The sequence below is a fragment of the Erpetoichthys calabaricus genome, chromosome 1, assembly GCF_900747795.2.
Source record: "Erpetoichthys calabaricus chromosome 1, fErpCal1.3, whole genome shotgun sequence".
Taxonomy (NCBI): Eukaryota; Metazoa; Chordata; class Cladistia; order Polypteriformes; family Polypteridae; genus Erpetoichthys; species Erpetoichthys calabaricus.
In genome coordinates, this window is record NC_041394.2 from 310,864,978 (window position 1) to 310,883,904 (window position 18,927).

The following is an 18,927-nucleotide window of genomic DNA, read 5'->3' on the forward strand; positions in this document are numbered from 1 at the left end:
ATCATGCTATGAGGCTGTGTGGCTAGTTCAGGGACTGGGCCCTTGTTAAAGTCGAGTGTTGGATGAATTCAACCCAATATCAACAAATTCTTCAGGATAATTTTCAAGCATCAGTCACAAAGTTGAAGTTACGCAGTGGTTGGACATTCCAACAAGACAATGACTCAAAACACAGTTCGAAATCTACAAAGGCATTCATGCAGAGGGAGAAGTACAATGTTCTGGAATGGCCATCACAGTCCCCTGAGTTGAATATCATCGAAAGTCTATGAGATGATTTGAAGCAGGCTGTCCATGCTCGGCAGCCATCAAATTGAACTGAACTGGGGAGATTTTGTATGGAAGAATGGTCAAAAATACCTCCATCCAGAATCCAGACACTCATCAAAGGCTATAGGAGGCATCTAGAGGCTGTTATATTTGCAAAAGGAGGTTCAACTAAGTATTAATGTAATATCTCTGTTACTTAATTAGTTTAAAGATTGAAGGTAAATTGCAAAATTACAAAAAGACTTTTGTGGGTTTAATTGAAGAAATCATGTCTTGTGCACCAGGTTGTCCACTTCTGAGCACCTCAACTCAAATATACTTTCATGTTCATTTTAGCTTTGTTTTTTTTCAACAAACTGCTCTAGAGGAGAGGTTTTAGATGACCTACATTTTGCTTTGGCTGTTATATATTACTCCTTTGAAGTGACTATAACAATATTTTCATTATATTAATCTTAGTGCATGTATCTTACTTATAGCCCTGCGTTGCTTGGCTCATAGGCCCCCAGGATGTCCGGTGGCCTCATCTTTTTTATTGCTACTCTATGCACAGTAGCAGATTTCTTGCTTACACTGGAAAATTTGTGTCTGCATGTTTTTGGCCCAAGGGAAAGCTTGAAGATGTTTAATTACTGTGAGAACCTTGGACCCATAATCATTTCTTATAACAGATTTTCTTAGTGTTTGAATTTTTACCTACCAACTCCAGTCCTGCCATGTTATTAGCCTCTTAATTACAACACCACCTAGAAGCCCAGACTCATCCCCCACAAGAGTAAAAAATGTACATGTCCCTCTGTAAGGCTTTAACTTACAGAAAAGTAAGGTAAAAATGAAAAAGAAATAAAAACAAAAATAATATGTAATTCACCATCAACGTCAGAATTTAACTTAGCAACAGCACAGTGACTGACTTATATTAAAGACTCCTTCTACTGAAAGTTTTTTAAAAAACAGCATTGAATACGACAGGTTGAGTGCTTCTCTGGAGTTGGTAACTGGGTTGTGCTAAAGATGCCATGAGTTTTGGTAGCTTCAGGAGAGTTGACATACCGAAGGTACTGGGATTTAAAACTGGTACTGGTGCCTTTTAGGGAAGGACAGGAAAAAGGAGTTGGTACTATTTTCTTGGGTTTTATTTATTATTGACCCCTTTCTTCTGATCCACGGTATGAAGACCATTTTTAAATATCTATTTTTGTTAAAATTGAGTTAGAACCATTTACAAAGTGTGTGGTCACTCAAACACACATTGTATGTATTGTTGTTTTTTTGAAGTCTGTAAACTAATTTTATTCACAATACTAGAGTAAGACTGTGGTTCATTGTCTTCTATGAAATAATTTAAATGTGTCTGCAGCTACTGGAAATAAAAGCATCTGTGATATTAGCTTGTGTTCGTTAGATTAACTTGGGTATCCCTGTCACGGTGCAATTGTATATTGTTTCTTGTGTTATATTACTAATTATTTAAGAACATTGGGTCACGTGCAGAGTGAAATTAATAGATGAGCTCATTTCTTCTAATGGATTGTCTTTTTAGTTTGTAAATGTGTTTGTACAGGGTCCTTTGGTATCAAAATGCTTAAATATTATTATAATAATAATCAATTTTCTAACCTGTATTATTATTGTTATTAACATATTAAAAAAATATAATTTTTGGGTGGAGTATTCCTTTAAGTATATACTTCACAATACAAAATATATATATTTAACCATATTTTTTATTTATTTTATTTGAAGAAAATATTATTGCATAAAATCAAGATGAACTTAGAGAAAAATGACTTTATAGTTAATCAAGAAAAAAATATATTGTTTCTTGTGTTATATTACTAATTACAGTATTTAAGAAGATTGGGCCACGTACAGAGTGAAATCAATAGATGAGCTCATTACTTCTAATGGATTGTCTTTTTGGTTTTTAAATGTGTTTGTACAAGGTCTTTTGGTGTCAAAATGCTTAAATATAATTATTATTATTACTTTTATTATTAATAATAATAATAATAATTCATTTTCTAACCTGCATTATTATTAATATTATTACAAAGCATGGTTGCACAATACTTAGTGTCACTACTGGATCTAGCAACCAGAATTTGGATTTTGTGCCTATTCGTTTTCTGCTTGGAGTGCTCCTCTTGTATGCGTAGGTTTTCCTTCCAAATCCTCAGAGATGTGGTGGTTAGCAGTACTGTTAGGATATGGGCTGGCCATGGAACCCTGAAAGTTGGTTAAAGAATGGTTTTATTATTTTACATTTACTGCACTTTGGTGTTGAATTGATCTCATTAAAGAACTTTTGAAGATGAAACTGAACTCTAGCTAAAACTGTCTTTTTTTTTTACTCTTCTTTTAAAAAGTTCACTGTCATCATTCAAAGAAAGAACACTCTGCTCAGACAATAATAACAGGAAATACACCTGTGGTGAACAATGAAGTGTAATGTAAACTAAAATAAGAATGCAGTCTTAATGATGGCAATATGTAGGAGTTAGAAAAACACAGCAAGTGGCCGCACATGTACTTTACCAACGGGCATGATGATGTTTGGCTCTCTTGTTCCTTTCAAGGTTTCAGGAGGTTAATGTGGCATTGAGAGACCAGATAGTCCCTTCATCTCCCTCACTTCATACAGACCCCTACAGGTGGGTATCAGGACCATAACTAAGTCCCTGAACAAAATTCAAGGAGGATGGTGCCACAGTTTTCCAGCCCGGCTGGGTGTACTGCGCCTTTTCCATGTGTTCTATAACTAAGGACTTTAACTTACAGAAATGGTTGTGCTGGCTTGAGGACAGCTGTTTTTTTTTTCTTTAAAAATGAAGAAATCTCAAAACTGAATTATATTTCTCCAAAAAATGTATGGCGAATCACTGTGGTCTTAAAACATAGATCTAACATTTGGGAGCATTCTCAGCTTTGAAGTGCATGTACTGTATGTGTAACATTTTTTGTTTCAAAAATGGTTTCAAATTCCCTCTGCTAACCTTTAAATTACCATTGTAAGCTGCTGTTGGTTTTTATTTGCACACAATACTTCACTTACGAACACAGATTCTCATGGTTAATGAATGACCTCAAAAATATTACATGTACTTAAAAATTTACAACTTCACTTGTTCATTAAGCATCAAAAACAGGCATGTTTCAGTAGTATATTTTATTAGCAGACCTGGTAAACGACATGGTATATTTTATTAGTACCTGTTCTTAACTTTAAATATAATATTCTTACAATTTTTGTAAATCACTTTATCAGATGTGTTACATCTTACATATACATTTTTAAATGTCATGATTTAGGAGTTTTTTAAGGTGTTGGGCAATTCATTCTTTTATTGGACTAACATTGTGGGTTACATATCAGGCTTTGGCAAATGTTGTTTTTGCAAACAGCTTCACTAAGGTTTTTTAATTTCTAGTGCTCCTACCTTTTTAAACCATGGCAGAACCGTAAAAGACAACATGTTGGCGTTATGCACTGCAAAGACATTCAGGATGTCCATGGATGGGAAAACAAGATAAATGAAGGCTGGAGAACTTGTTCATGGAAGTTACTGGTCCACTAGACAAGTGGCAACAAGTGAGTAATGCTTTTGTGGGAGTCAGTTTGAACTGGAAATGTTTCCCAGTATTCCATCAAGTGATCAAATCACCTATGATGTGCACCTAACATGAAAGATACCAACCAACCTCTTTGGTTCGTTTCTTAATTTGTGATAGGAAGAAATGTCAAAACCAGCTATACCACCATTAGCTGTAACCTCTTACCTATGATGCTTTCAGCCCTAAGAACCTCTTAAAGTGGGATGATTGGATTTAACTTTACTTTCACTACTTAACTTCAACCCAGTTTATAACTAATTGAGGAATACTCAAAGGTGTCCCCTAGAGCCCTAAAGCAACTGCAGTTAAACAAGGAATGATCAATTCTAACTTATTGCCTCACTAATGGCAGATATTCTTATATACTTTCCCTTAAAATCACATCTGCATTAAAACCAAAACAAAATTTATAAACAATAAAAAGAATTACAACAATTAAACACATGTACTTTGTGAGCATGCCCATGTCAATCAAACAGACAAAGCTCTGCAATCTACTTGTGACTTTACGGTGTAGGAAGATAAGTAAATAAATCAAGGTAAATAACATTTGATCTAGCTTTTATATAAGTAACATATAAATGTTTCTTATGTAAAGACCATCACAAAACATAATCACAAACAGGACTTTGCACGATACATTGGTGAGCTCTGTAAGACGTGCTATTTCGTTGAAGGACAGGTGTGGGACAGACTGACTGGCAGGGTGACGCCCAAACTGTTACTGCATCCAAACGGTGTCATCTTTCACCTTTATGCTTGGTGCAGCTGCATTGTTCTTATATGTGAGTGGACGATTCTTGCAGGGAGGGCTTCTCCAATGTAGAACCCTCATCTCTCATCTGAGTTCACCTCTGTTATAGCACGTGTTTATCTGAAAACAGCAGTGTCAGATCGGGTGGAGTGCAAATGTGACTGAGAGAATAAAACTGAATAAAAAAAAAACACTAACCTTTACAAGCACAATAGATTTACACCAGCTGTTACAGACTCATAACAAATGTATGTTTTTATTGTTTAATTATAATAATAAGAGCATCTCACTACAGAAAATGTTTATTTTGTAAAACGGCCAGGATCAAATCCGTGACCTGTTGATAATGAGTCAGCAGTTGTTACCGCTGTACACTAACCCGATTTGTTTTTCTTTTGTTATATTATTGAATAAAAGCGCACTTGTTTTGTTATACTTATACCTTTTGTTCAAGTGTTTATTTGAAATTTGGACTTCAGTCTTCACACATTATACACTTCATGTCAAAATTTTGTCATTAGTACTAAAACATGAAAAAAGTTTGTCTTTTAGGTATGTGTTCAACATTTCTTGCATGTGTTCCAAATAACTATATAGTATTTACCCTCTACAGCTCCCAGTAACTCACTGCCAGATAAACAAGGCTTGAGCTGGAAGAGCTTTTTGCCTTTTTTGTGGTGGTGTTTGGGGGATAGCAGGCTGCTTGTTGCTTGTGCTGATCGACACATTTACAAGAGAAAAGATGCTGATGGAGAGGTGCAAAGGGATTTAAGGTGGGTTGGGCTTACGAGTTTTTTCATAGGCTTCAGGAATTGTATTGTTAGTTATTGATTATATATCCATAATCGAAAACTGAAAAGAAATATTGCATACTGGAGCTCTTTTTCAAGTCTCCAGCAGATAAACAGATATAAAACTCCATGAAAGTGTCTCATTTCTGCAATGCATCTGAGAAAATTCATTGAGAATAACAGCTTTGATTTATCTAGAAAGGCCCAGAAACACCAGGTATCTATCATTCTACTCTGAGTATTATATTCCATAAACCATCATTCCACAGTACCTTCTTTTATATACAATACTACTATGGACAGTTTCCCATATTCATTCTTTTGTGTTGGAACTCTTTTAGGATGTTTTTTTCTATTTTTCAATAACAAAATAAAGCAATGTTTTAAAACCTGAATATATAATATTTTAAAACATTGCTATTTTGACACTTACAATCAGTATGCCAGGGCAAGCTAGTTAATTTCTTCAAACATTACTGATGCATGAATCATATTTCCCTTCTGGGTGAACAACCTTCTAAGCAACACCAGTGAACTCTTGAAAAAGGCAGAAAACAAACTACATAAGGCATATTGTAAAGTCACAATTTCTGAACTTTTTTTGACAGCAAGCACAATGAAATTAAAACTTTTTCTTATTACATTGTTCACTTTTCAAACATGCAATGTCATTATTTAGTTTAGTAAATTAGAGATCAAAGGCAGCTTACCAAGACAGAACAGTGTAGGGTGAAATCACAGAGAACCAAAAAAACAAGGCAAGAGGCCAAATTGGTAGCAGAAAATGTCCAGCAGATGTCATTATGAATATCATGACACTGTGTGTCATTCCTGCCATTATGCTGCATGTCCCAGGAGAGTACTGGATAGAAGCACTGGCACAAGGATGAAAAGAGAGTTACCACAGGATGCTAGATGGCTGGCGTTGAGTATTTACAGTTGACTGGGATTTTCTTGCCCACTGTTCAAATAGAGAGCAAGGCAATGAAAGACACAGAGTAGGATTATAGGGCATTCATCCAAGAAAGAAATATTTGGAATCATGCTGTGATTTTAACAGAGCAGGCAATATTGAGGCTCCCTGGAAAACATTCTCTTTTAAAAACAACAGAAGGCTCACAGGTGCAGGGGCCATGGAAAAGAGTTTTAGCCTGATTGTCTTGGAGTAAATGTAGAGCTGCCCAATCCACAAAGTGATTCTGAGGCACATGCAGGAAGTGACCATTATATACAGTTAAAGTCATCTAATTTCCAGTAGCTCACTGAGTGCAGAGTCTGGAGAAAGTGAGATATAGTCTGGGTAGACTTATAACACTATAAAGTAAAGAAAATTGCTAGTCCGTGCTTATAGGTGTAAACACAAATAACCATTTTTATGCAAAACAGTGGCAAACCTCACTATAAGAAATCAGGCTAGTTGGTATAATTACTCCTAATATTACTTTATAAAATACAATATAAATGTATCTCATGACTCTGTAACACATTATTGCAATATGTGTGAAGTCAGTTTTAGCAGCTGTTTAGTACTTTAAATTATTTACTTATTTGGCAGACATTTTTATCTAAGGTGATTTACATTTGAGATAAAATAGGGTATATGCACAGGGTAATACTGGCGTACTACTGGTGAAATCTCAGCCAGATCAGTGACTTCCGTTGTCCATTCTGCGGTTGTGATTTTTGTTTAAGGGTGAGAATATCTGAGAAAAAGAAGTTGAAATTTCAGTGTACAGAGAGCTCTTCAGCTGAACATTGTTGTGTACCTTTATGTTGAGCTTTCAGTAAGTACAACAGGGTACTTAGTTTTCATACATTTCCCTGTGTTGCGGAAACCTGATCTGAATGGATTGTCGCTATCTGGAGAGAAAGCATTATGGTTAGTCCAAATACAGTGGAATCTCGGGTCACGAACGTCTCGGACCACGTACAAATCGGGTTACGACCAAAAAGTTTGCCAAACTTTTGCATCTGTTCACGACCACACACTCGGGTGACGAACAAGCCAGTTTCCCTTCCGGTTCGTACGCACCGATGATTTCCGCACGTCTTCAGTCTCTCCCTGTGCATTCCCCGTGCAGCGAGTGAGCGAGAGAGAGGGTTTGACATTCACTGTTTTGCTGGCTGACACTGTTTTACAAATGATGATGTCCAGCAGACTCACGTTATTATGTACTGTATTGTAGCATCAACAGTGAATGCCATGATTGTTGATTTCTCTGCTCTTTACATGGCACTTTGAGGTGACTGGCTATCCTTAAAAGTATTGCTTGCCTTTTGTCACACTAGTTGGAAAAAGCACCTGTGACTGTGCAGAATTGCCTTTTTTATAGGCGCTCCTTCTATTGATGTTGTAATTCCCGGCTCATTGTTTTGGTGAATCACTCCTGTCTGATATAACTTGTCCAGTACCACTGTTGTATTACAAAGCTTACATATATATTCACCTGTCCATGAATAGATTTTAAGGATTAATTATTGAAATTCTGTTTTTTTAAAGAAGCCTAATGTAATCACATATTTGTCCCATGTAAGTTCATAGTAGACACAAGTTTTTAATACATCCGGATCTTACCAACATAATTGTGAACGTAGCTTGAAACCTATAGTTTGAAGCTCTTCTCCGTTTAAGCTCTTGAAGTTTGGCACAATGTTTGAATAATGCAACTTACCTTGTTTACCGAAAGTCTAGTGATGTCTTGAAGCGACCAGGTGAAAAACGCCACAGCTAGTCTGTTTTGATATCAGTCCCAAACGTGCAGGTGACGTGACTTGCTCATGCTCACAGTGTCAGTAGTGGGATTTGAGCCAATACACCTCAGGGTTTGAAGTCAACAGTCTTAACCACTAGTCTACACTGCCTAGATAACACTGTGTCATAGGGATTTGATGTTCATCCATGGAAAGGTAAGTTACAAAGCAGGAATCCTCTTTTGGTGGAATTGCAGAGCATTTTCACATGGACAGTTGTGCTTACACTCAAAGAGAGTCAATTCAGAGTCTCCTTTTAACCCAACATGCACATCTTTGGAAGCTGGAAGAGGCCAGAGTGTCAAAAGTCACTATTATTACAGTTTCATAAGAAACCTTTAATTTATCAATTTGTTCTTAAAAATATATACATTTAAAATGTCTTTCTTTTTCTTTAAAATATTGCAAAAAAGTATTAAAAACAAAAATTCACAGCCATAGGAGGTGTGGTGTTGCCTCAGCATTTATATGATATGTATTGAAAATGGCTTCCACAGAGATTTCTGAAGCAAAAGCATATTTACACTGTGGACTCTTGGGGGTGCCAGTGAGCCCAGAACACCTGGCACAACTACCACAGACACAGTCCAAAGTTAAAACAAAATTATTTTATTGTATAACAATATCTTGACAGGTTTTTAGGTCAGTCCACACTGTATAGTCCAGTAAGTCAAATGCTTTTTTGTCTTCTTCTACCTCCACACTGAGTGTTGTCCTCTTCCACCCAACTCTGACTCACATAAGTGAGGCAAGACGGCTCCTTTTCTGTTGGGCCCAGGAATACTTTTGATATCACAACATAGCATGATGGAAGCATTTCTGGATCATGTGGAAGCTCCCTAAAATAGGGAAACCTTTTCCTGGCAGTGCCCTTTGGCAGCACCCAGGGACCCCAGCAGGGTTGCCATGACAAACTAGAAGTCCTATGAAACCCTGCAGAAGTCCAAACTGGGACTATCGCAGAGTAGCACTGCCAACTTTCACTCTGGGAGATAAACTGTTCCTGAGACCCAGTCTCCTCCAGTCCATCCATTATATGACTGCCCTGACTGAGATAGGAACCTAGTTCCAGCCAGGTTTGCACTTCTACATATGCAACCTGGCTGGGTAGGGTATTATTCTTCATCCTAGACAAGATGCCCGTCCATCCCTTATGGCATCTTCAACAGAGACATTGCATTCAATTTTGCATTGTTGATGCTCATACTTTTTTATGCCTACATAAGAATGCAGAATTATTGGTTTTAATATATTGTTAGCATAAATGGTATGCTAACATACTGTATACTTTATATAATTTATTATGGTCTGTCAGTAACAATATTTAAGTGGTTTGTGTACTGCCTCACAAAAAGCACAGACCTGACAGAAGAAAAGGAAGCATGGGCCACGAGATGAACAGCAAATTGACATGTATAATAGACTTTCTGGGACCTCAACCCATATTTTATTGTACATAATTTAATAGATTAAAACTTTAAGATCAGTGATTTGTCAAACAAAACACCGCTCCATGCTAAAGGTTTGTGAGCGGTGAAAAATCCTTTTAGTTGTATCTGAAACAAAAGACCTCAGCTCACATATTAAGTTGTGTTGGTTTAGAAATCCCTTCACCTGCTAGGATTCCCCGTCTACAGCATTGGATGCAAATTTTTGCTTTTAGAGAGAGCATTAGCAGTAGCCACTTTGATTTCTAGTCGTTTAATTTAGCTCCTTTAGGAATACTTTATTTAACAACTTGATTGCACCTTGCAATTATTAGATACGATTCTCCAGACATGGTTTATTAATGATTTAAGTATCCTTACATATTCTAGGGTACTGAAAGTGAGAAAGATCTAAGTCATACAGAATATTCCAATGCAAAAAACAAAATGAAGTGTATGGTAAAAACAATAGCTGAAAATTAGGAACCACAAAATCAAATCAAAATATTTTTCTAAATAGTTCATACTTTAGTTTTAGATTGGATTAGAGATCCTTATTGTCACATACATTGAAAGAGCATAGTGAAATGCTTGTGCCACAGTTGTGGTGGGTGATGTATAAATACATACAGTAAATAAGTGCCAGAGGATTAATGAATGAATACAGTAAATAAATAAAGTGAAGTTTTCTTAGTTTTATCTATTTATATAGCACACAACATAGTGTTTAGTGTATTACATAGAATAAAAGTTAACAGTAAGAAATAAAAGCCAGATAAGGAATTATTAAAAAGAAAAACAAAAAATAAAACATTATACGTATATGAACACACATGTACCAGCACACAAATATAAATATATTATATAAAATTATGTAAAATAAAACACATAAGATAAACACATCCATCCATCCATTTTCCAACCCGCTGAATCCGAACACAGGGTCACGGGGGTCTGCTGGAGCCAATCCCAGCCAACACAGGGCACAAGGCAGGAAACAATCCCGGGCAGGGTGCCAACCCACTGCAGGACACACACAAACACACCCACACACCAAGCACACACTAGGGCCAATTTAGAATCGCCAATCCACCTAACCTGCATGTCTTTGGACTGTGGGAGGAAACCGGAGTGCCTGGAGGAAACCCACACAGACACGGGGAGAACATGCAAACTCCACGCAGGGAGGACCCGGGAAGCGAACCCGGGTCCCCTACACAATATACATGGAAAGATTTAAACTCTCAAAGCTAAAAAACAAATTAATAAAAGTGCTTTTTAGCTGAAACCTAAAACTATGAAGTGGGGGAGCCAACCTTATTACAAGGAGCAAACTGTTCCACAATTTAGGACCAGCCACTGCACAGGTGCATTCACCCATCAGATTCAACCATGGCTTTGTTTAATCTATCATTTGATAAACAGCATAAATAAATGAAGCTATAAAATGTAACCCAGAGTACAATTCAACATAAGTCAGCAGGTGGGTACAGTACACAGTGCAGGGCAGGTAGGATCAGTTTACTTGGAGTTCAGTGACCTTACAGCATGGAGAAAGAAGCTGTCCCTGAAGCCATTGGAGCAAGTGGTGAGGCTCCAGTAGTGCTTCCCAGAAGGCAGAAGTGAAAACAGGATGAGCTGGATGGCTATCAACAGAGAGGACAGATTCCACTGTCCTCAGACATTTGGTCAAGTAGTAGCTTTGGAAGCTCAGCCCCAATGATTTTACAAGTTGTACTGACAGTCCTTTGGAGGATTTTACAATCCTGGTAAGTCAGACTACCAAACCATGCTGTGATGCATCTGGTCAGGATACTTTCAATAATGCAGTGGTAATATTTCACTAGTGTTCCCATCCCAAAGGTCTTTAGCCTTCTCAGGAAAAAGAGCTTTTGTTGAGCATTTTTGAGTATACAGATAGTGCTGGCTGACCAAACATTTAATCAAGGGCTTCTGATTAGGTTAGGAGTGTGCAGACGGTCACACAGATAGACACACATAAGTTGGTGCATTCATCCAGCTTCTTGGAAGAATCTTTAAATATGGATCCAGTCAGTCATGTCCAAACAGTCCTCTAATCTGAATTTGTGTTCCAGAATCCAGCACTATAATTCCCTCACTGCTGGCTTAGAATGCTTAAATACCTGTTTTTAAAAAGACAGTAAAGCACCAATGCATGGTAGAACTTGCCAGAGTGTGGTCTTAGGATAGACTTAAAGGCGTCTCTAACTGTTTTGTAGCAGTGGTAAAGTGTCCAATTGCCTCTGTTGGGGCAGGTGACATGCTGGTAGAACATGGCAAGGACTTTCTTGAGGACATAAGTATTGAAGTCACCCACTATAATGGAAATTGCTTCTGGGTGCTAGCTTCCTTGTTTACAAATGGCGGCATACAACTTGTCTTTGGCAGCTATAGCCAGAGTTTCCTGTGGAATGTAAACATTCATGAGAAGCACTGAGGAAAACAAGCTAAAGAGGCCAGCACTTCATTGTCAGGTATTCCAAAACAGGACTGGAAGACCACTTCCACATTAGTGCACCAGGAGCTGTTAATAAAAAAGCACAAATCACTCCTTGTTGTCTTGCCGGTGATTGCCATTTTGCGGTGCGAATGGTGTACAGAAAAACCCTTAGGTTGAATGGCTGTATCTAGGGTGTTTGGGCTCAACCAGGTCTTAGAGTGGCAGATCACGTTGCATTTTTGAGAGTCCCTTTGTGAGCTAATACGGCAGTGAAATTCATCCAGCTTGTCCTCTGTGGACTGGAGGTTAACCAGCAGGATGGAGGGAAATGGAGGCTTGATTCGGGCGCCACCACCACCTCTTCTTTCTCTCATTTGCCAAGTCTACTGATGGTCATTATTATTCTTTCCGTATGCAAGGTTACAAACAATATCTTCAGGTAAGCCCTGGATATTGAAGTTAATGAATCGATATTTCTAATGTTCAGCAGTGTTGTACACAATGGTGCAAAAGCTTGCACTATGCATACAAACAGAAAAAAAAACAGAAAAATGCACAAAGGAGGGACAGAACTTCTCATGGCATGTCACCCTTATTTGGCCCCATCTTCAGGTTTTGTGGATATGGTCAAGCAAATCTAATGAGGACTGCCTGATTTGTATATTTGCAGACCCAAAAATGGCCACTGCTGCCAAAGACATACATTACTTCTGGGGCATGTGTGAATGTACGAGTACAAGAGAAGACGGAATGCAAGTCCATCCTTAATATATTTGCCAGTCAAGTTGACAGGATGCTTTTAGAATCTCCAAAGGAAGCCAATTCTGTTTCATAGGACTAGGTGTTTACATCCCAAATTGCATACATGAGACCTTCTGCTTAGATTCTGTGGAATTGTCAAATGAGCGATGGTGCCTTTCTGGGATATCAAGTGGATACCCCCTTCCTCAAAGTTTTGCTGATAGGCCCACAGCGTCTCCAAAGGGTTCAGCAGTGAATCCCAGTGTCACGGGCTCATCCAACAGACGCCATCTACCCAGTTGAGGCCCAGCTGGAGTTCTTCCTCTTGAGCCAGCGCCACTGACTGCCCTTTTCAGCAGCTCTGGAGAGGTCCATCAATGCTTGTCGATGAGCCTGTCCCTGCACTCCTAACTCCCGGAGTAGACTTGATTTTGAGGTGGCAATAAACCCTCTGCAGCCTATCTGGTCGGACATTAGGTTTCCAGCTGCGTTGTTGCACATCGGTTGTGAGATCAGTGTATCTCAGCTTCTTGTGCTCATAGGCCTCCTCCACTGCATCCTCTCATGGTACAGTAAGTTCAATGATGTACAGTAGATGAGCTGGAGTAATTCTGACCATAGCACAAGGTCAGGTCTGAGGTTGGTAGATGCAATCTCAGCTGGGAAGCAGAGTTTTTGAACTGGTCCACCAACAACTTTACTGAAAGAAAAATCAAACTCCACAAGGACAATAGTCTAAGCAGCTTAAAACACATTTGAGTCACAGGGCCATCTGTAGTCTTTTTTTTTTTGGCCCTTCAGGTATCTGAGTGTGTTTGTGTCAAGGAATCGATGAGAAAGGGTAAACTGTACCAAAAGTATGAGAAATACATTTCAGACTACATTCACAGATGTTTTGTCCCTCCATGGGCTAATGAATACACTTACTGACATCTATTCAATGACATCAGGCAATAAAACTGTTTAAACGAATTAGACATAAACTGAAGTCATCTTCCTGTGCAGTTTGATATTATTAATGTTTGCAAGAAAAAAAATAGGAAAAGCAAATAAAATAATTTATAGCCCACATACTTCATTAGCTGTCTTAGTAACTACTTGAGTTAAGCTGTACAAGTATGATGGGAAATGGTTTTCTATAAGCTAGTATGAGTTTAGTATCTTTGCCAGGCATTGCTTTCTTATCACAGATTGCAGATATTTAACATTTAACTAATAGAGTTCATTAGTTATTATTAACACAGCATAATCATTACTTGATAAATTTTATTTATTTTTATGAATTTCCATTTGGGTTATTTACCATTTAACTGACACAGTTTATACCTGGTGCCCTTCTTCGAAATGATTAAATTCATAAAAATGTTACAAAAGAAAAATCATATGGCCTCCTACTGGTAGCCCTATTTGAGTTACATTTAATCTGCAAATGACCACAGTCATAAATCCATAAATCACTCACAATTTGTGGTTAGCTAAACACATGTATACCATTGCAATATCACAAGAAGCCAGAGACTCACCTTGTACCGTCTGGTGTAAAGCAGGAATCAAGACAGGAAAGACATCAATTTTGTCACTAGGCACAATCACATTGACAACTGCAAATACTCTAAGTGAGCCAGTTTAGAACAGATAATTCATGTGTCTTTGGAACACGGGAGGAATACCACAATATGTTGGAAAAAAACCTATGAAAATACATACAAAATGTGCAAATTACAGGCATACAATGACAGAATTGGAAATCAAACCCCTGTCTCTGTGGTAGTAGTGCTAATTACTGAACACCAGCCTACCATCCCACTCACTGAGATACAGTAATTATTTCCATTCCATAGCAATTATTTTTGCAAATAGGAGACAATCACGAGTTGACCTTAAGGCCAGCATAAAGGTTAAAGAGGTGAAAGTTTTACAGAAAGCTTGTCTATTTGATAAAATTATAACAAAAAAAGGGATGAGCACAGGGAGATCTCAAAGTAAATAGTAAATAAGAAAACAATGACCTTGTTGCATATCTGAGTCTTACTAGTAGATTTTCAGTCTGGCCATCGGACCTTACTTTTATTCTATGTTAATTAGTGTTCTCTTATTTTAATTCTTAATTTGTCTTTTTTTATCTTTCTTCATCTTGTAAAGCACTTTGAGCTATATTATTTGTATGAAAATGTGCTATATAAATAAATGTTGTTGTTGTTGTCTAAAATGTGAAGCAGAGTAATTATAATCTGATACATATTGCTATTTCTCTGAAGATGTAACAGGATTACTCAGTACTTCCTATAAAAAAGTAAAAACATTACTAATTATGTTTATGTTACTCTCAAAACCCCACCAATTAGAAAGTACAAGGGTGACCAACACATGTCCTTTCAGTATTTTAGTGAGCAGGAAATAACCAATAACAGTGAACATGAATTTGCAGTTTTACAAGTAAACTGCATGACTTGCATTTACACTGTGTCACTCCAAATTCATGAACCAGCAAGTAGAGACCTTTAGTTCACAATAAGAACTCTAAATAAAAAAATCCTTATCCTAGGCGGTGGAGGGATGAGAGAAATAGTTGGCCAGTTAGGGACAGGGGATGATTAGCGGGCCAGAATAACAAGGCTGTGGTGGGCAATTTAGCCAGGACTTTAAGTCACCCTACACTATACAAAGGGTACCCAGGCATCATTGATGACCACAGAGGGTCAGGACCTTGGTTTTAATTCTCATCTGAAGGACGACGCCATATTTACAACACAGAGTCCCTGTCACTGCGCTAGGGCATTGGGATCCACACACACTGACCACAGGGTAAGCACACCAGCTGGCTTCACCAAGACCTGGGGACTCATGTATAAACGGTGCGTATGCACAAAAATGTTGAGTAAGCCTGTTTCCACGCTCAAATCGTGATTTATAAAACCTAAACTTGGCATAAAGCCATGCACATTTTCATGGTAGCTAAATGCTTGGTATACGCAAGTTCTCCGCTCGGTTTTACAACCTGGCGGCACCCAGTGACAAAGCAGCGCTACTGTTCCAGTGTGGTTTCCCTTTCTTTTTTAGATCCACATCCCTGAGGCGGCTTTATAAATACATTGAAATTAACCGCATATTGTTTATTAGTTTAATGCATCTGATTGTAATTAACCTGTAACAATATAATGGTCCACAGAATGGCCAAACTATTCTAAATACCATAGCTGCTTTAGCGTTGTTACTCTCACTGCACCTTCTTCTTCTTCTTTCAGCTGCTCCCATTAGGGGTTGCCACAGCGGATCATCTTTTTCCATATTACTCTCACTGCACCACTCGAAGTATTTATATCACTGTATCTGAGTGGGGAATCACAGATCTACAACAGCTGACTGAAAAGAGAATTATCGGTATATAGCATCAAGCACACGCTGCCTCAGCCATACTGTGTGTTGAACTGCTCTCATACGGCAATTGATTCAGAGCCTTTCCTCGCGGTTCAGAATCAGTCTCATCCCAAGAACTATAAACGCACTCAATCAGTCCACCAAGTGCTCCTTGTAGATCTGTTTTACTTATAAGTACAATTAACTCACTGTAAACTTGCGATACAGTTATAATATTGCACATATGATGACAATATCATTTTTAAGATGAAATACAGCAAAAAATCTTTATTATATTATACAGATAAAACTTTAACTTCATTTAAATAATCTATATTGATAATTAAAAATGTGAGGACACAGTGCCGCAACGCTATCGAGGAACTGGTGCTCCATTCACAGATTGTTCCAACCTCGCGCTGTTTTCTTGCTGGGGCTGGCGCGACACTGGAAGCATAGATGGATAGAATAATTAAACATGTACTACGAAGATATTTCAATGTTCCTTAAAAGTTTTGAAGAATCGGCATTCTAAGTTTACAGATGGCTTAACGTCTGACAGAGCTGATTGTGTGATGATTGGGTATTTGGAGAAAGAAAAGTAAGGACAGGATTTGGGGGTTAGTACATTTGAAAGAGACAGTACTGCTGCAATAAATTAATTCATCGAAGGTTGCACACAGAGCAGCAAGCATCTTGCGTGAGACATGAACAATCACTGTGCCACCATGTTCCCATGTTTAATAACATGCATTAACTCCTATCATCATGAAAATGATATCAAGTATACATCTCAGTATTTTAATTATTCAGAGAGCCGTCGTCCCTATCTGGAAAGGGAAAGATGATCGCCTGGATTGCAGCAACTACAGGGGGATAACACTGCTCTCAGTGCCGGGTAAGATCTCTGCTAGGGTCGTCCTCAATAGGATCCGTGATCACTTACTCACCTACCAGCAGCCGGAGCAGTCTGGTTTTACACCTAAGAAGTCTACCATTGACCTCATCCTGGCACTGAGGGTTCTCATGGAGCGCAAACATGAATATCAGCAGAGTTTCTTTGCAGCCTTTGTTGATTTTCACAGCACATTTGACTTAGTTGATCGAGCTGCCCTGTGGGACATCCTGAGGATTCGCGGGATCCCCTCGAAGTTGCTGGATATCATGGCCGGCCTGTACACTGGTACTGTGAGTGCTGTGCAGAGTGGAGGCAGGACCTCTACGTTTTTCCCAGTTGATTCTGGGGTTCGTCGGGGTTGTGTTCTTGTTCCTACTCTGTTCCATGCTTGTATGGACAGGGTGTTGGGCAAGGTTGTGGGGTCCAGCGGCTGTGGGGCATCTGTTGGTGAAGAAAGGTTCATGGATCATGACTTTGCTGACAATGCTGTTATCTTCGTGGAGTCAATGGAGGCTCTGATCGGGGCACTCAAGAGACTGAGCGAGGAGTCTGAGTGTTTGGGGCTTTAAGTGTCCTGGATAAAAACCAAGATCCAGGCCTTTAATGACCTCTTGGGCACAGCCATCAGCAGTGTGTCTGTTTGCGGAGAGAGTGTTGACCTTGTTGAAAGGTTTACTTACCTTGGCAGTGACATTCATGTCTCTGGTGACTCTTCCTATGAAGTCAGTAGATGGATTGGGAGAGCATGGGGGGTCATGAGGTAGCTGGAAAGGGGTGTGTGGCGCTTCCGATATCTATGCAAAAGGATGAAGGTCCAAGTCTTTAGGGTCCTGGTGCTTCCTGTCTTGCTATATGGTTGTGAGACATGGACACTATCCAGTGACCTGAGATGAAGACTGGCCTCCTTTGGTACTGTGTCTCTTCGGAAAATCCTTGGGTACCGTTGGCTTGACTTTGTGTCAAATGAGCGGTTGCTCATGGAGTCCCGAATGAGGCACATTACCTGCGTTGTGAGGGTGCGTCAGTTGCGGCACTACGACCATGTGGCGTGTTACCCCGATCCAGGTCATAAGGTCCTCATTGTTATGGACCCAAGTGGCTGGACCAGGCCAAGGAGTCGCCCCACGTAACACCTGGCTGCGGCAGATAGAGGGTCATTTCCGGAAGGTGGGACTGGACCGTGTGTCTGCCTGGGGGGTTGCAAACCGGGTTTCATTGTGTAGTGGGTGCGGCAACGCACTGTACCAGTGCATGCTCCCCAACTTGACTTGACTTGAGAGAGCTGTAATATCACAAATGTAATGGATTCTGTGTCTTGTCAGAGGAAGAGAAAGCCCGTTTAAGAAGCACATAGTTGATTCACACACATAGAGCACATAGAAGATCAAATACAAAACAAAGCATTTAACATGCTACTTTAGTTACGATGGGATTTGAGAAACTTGTAAATTAAATGATTTTAAGATGTTTGTGATGTTCTGCTTTAATGACAAAATAAACTACGTGATTAAAGTGGAAATTTCGAGATTAAAGTTGACATTTTGTGGTTTTCTCCCACTGTGTGCCTACTTTATTTTCTCTGTACCCTTATAAGCTTTCATATGACACTCAGACAGCGGGCTACGACTAGCCTTTTCAAGATGACTTTGATATCTGACAACTTCTTTTTTTATTTCGGGCACTGTGCGACTTTGTGAACTTGAGTTTTCGAGTTTCTCTGACACTATATGTCACTCGATCAACTTCCTTTTGTTGTTTATACCACTGTTTAAACCAACAAATAGTATGTTTTCCTTGACTCCACTTGGTATTCGCTGAAATTCTTTTACTTCCCCCTGTGCTTTTGCCATTGCCTTTTCACA